This window comes from Lynx rufus, unplaced genomic scaffold, assembly GCF_022079265.1.
Source record: "Lynx rufus isolate CCGP_SWC_20201006 ecotype Redwood Valley unplaced genomic scaffold, mLynRuf1.p SCAF_1, whole genome shotgun sequence".
Taxonomy (NCBI): domain Eukaryota; kingdom Metazoa; phylum Chordata; class Mammalia; order Carnivora; family Felidae; genus Lynx; species Lynx rufus.
Window position 1 is genome coordinate 2,867,230 of NW_025814823.1, and position 2,151 is coordinate 2,869,380.

The window sequence follows — 2,151 nt, forward strand, 5'->3', positions numbered from 1 at the left end:
GGCTCAGTCGGTTAAGCGCCCGACTTCGGCTCAGGTCATGATCTCACGGCTTGTGAGTTCGAGCCCCGCATTGGGCTCTGTGCTGACAGCTCAGAGCCTGGAACCTCTTCAGATTCTGTGTCTTTCTTTCTCTCTCTCTCTCTCTCTCTCTGCCCCTCCCCCACTCACACTCTGTCTCTGTCTCTCAAAAATAAATATACATTAAAAAAAATTTAAAAACATTGAGCGACCAGCCCTCTATAAAGTGCAGTCTAACCTGCAATGAAAATAATGTTAAACGAATGCAAATGGGCGGAAGTTAATTTGACCTTTTCTAACCCCAGGTGGTACAATGGCCTCTGGATCTCAGTTTTAGGGGACCTCCTGCTTGACCTTGCTGTCCGCACCCATGAGTTGGGGTAGTGGCCTCTGCAGTGACCCATTTCAGCACACCGCTGGAAGGTGCTAGAAATAGAAACGCGTTTAATCTAAGTTCCTGGGGTAAACTCAGATCATGGATCCCTTTTCCTCCATGGGTCAGCTGAACTTTGTGGCTTTCAGGGCACCTTTGATTGTAGTGCAATTCTTTCCTTCACCCGGGCAGTAGAAACTCCAGATGCCCATATACAGCTTCTTATATCATATCCTTAGTTTTGAATTCTAGAGACATCTCCTTACATCAAAGTATGGCACAGCGTGGGCCACAGACCCAGAGCACTCAGACCCTACAGGGATTTCGTAGGAAGAGTATATGAAGGAGTGTAACGCCTGGGGGGAGAGTGTTGGAAACATTCGTGAGAAGCACCCACATCGGCTGCCTCTTCCAGGTGGCTCCCTGCTCAGGCCCGGTCTCCTTCCCCATTGTGGTAGCTCTTTGAGGCTGGGTCCCACCTAATCCCAACTGTCTCTGGACTCTGGCTTCTCCATGGCCCTTTATGCTCCAAATGAGTGTTAACTGCTGCTGTGGGCACAGGTGGCTTAGAAAGGACGTTCAGAAACTAGGAAGAGAGCAACCTGGGTCCGTTTAAAATGCATCTGCAAATGCAAGATATATTTGTCCAATTTTGTTTATTTATTTGTTTGTTTGTTTATTTATTTGTTTGTTTGTTTATTTTTGAAATATGGAACGCTTCACAACTTTGCGTGCCATCCTTGTGCAGGGACCATGTTCAACTTCTCTATATTGTTCCCATTTCAGTATATGTGCTGCCGAAGTGAGCACTTGCCCAATTTAGTTTCAAATGTAGCAAAAAAAAAAAAAAAAAAAAATGCTTTTTAGGCTGTGAGTTTAAAGGACTACAACCACTTTTTCTTTCTGCGTGGACTAAGGGAATACGGGAAGGGAACCCGTAAGTCTGGAGGCGGTATGGGGCCATGCAAAGATTACAGACACTGGGGCTTAACATTGGTGGGTCAGGTGTGGTCTATACGTGTTAGTTTTCATGCTCATTCTCCTATCACGGAGGAGACCAGCTCTATTTCCTCGGTTATAAAGTGATTATGCTTTTGGGGTAGTGACATTAAGCATCCCTCTTCTCCACATTGGAATTTTGAATGCAAATTACACCTTTGCGGTTTTGACAACTCTACCTCTACATTTGGGCGCGCCCCCTAATACATCCGTGCTTTGTGAAGGAAACTCTAAAGCAGCAGTTTTCAAGGTGAGAACCGAAGAATGACATCTAACATCAGAACCCAACGCCCATGCTTATGTGACGCAAAGACTGTACCTCACATCATAACCCAGTGCCCGTGGGTACGTGAAACTTACAAAGTATCGTATTTTCGATTTCATTCTAATGCACTGAAGAAATGTCGCCTATGAGGCACTAATTTGATTTCACAGCCTGCAAGAGATCATGATACAGAAGTTGGACCCTGTCTTTTTCTGCCTATATACTATGCATTGACAGTTCGGGTTGAAGTTCTTGGTTGAACCTATCATCCCTAGAGACTGTGTGGGGCGTGAGTAGCAGAGACTGATGAACACAGGCTCTTCTGGCTATCCTTGCTTTGAGTTCAACCACAGTTACGTACTCTGACATGTAGTAAGAGCCCTGCTGTGAAGTCAAGGCTCTGTAGCCCCCTTTTTACTCACGAGAGTATCTCTGTGCAACCTCTGACGATGGACAGGAGGTGGTGGCTTTCCAGGGGAGCCCACGAGTGCCACGT

The 2,151-nt window shown here is 46.0% G+C and overlaps 1 non-coding gene across 1 annotated transcript; it reads right to left on the reverse strand.

The window, feature by feature from the left end:
* Nucleotides 1–1,094: 1,094 nt before the first annotated feature.
* On the reverse strand, nt 1,095–1,201 carry LOC124523081 (U6 spliceosomal RNA). Its single transcript, XR_006964910.1, has one exon. It is a non-coding gene; the product is annotated as a U6 spliceosomal RNA (small nuclear RNA).
* Nucleotides 1,202–2,151: the final 950 nt, after the last annotated feature.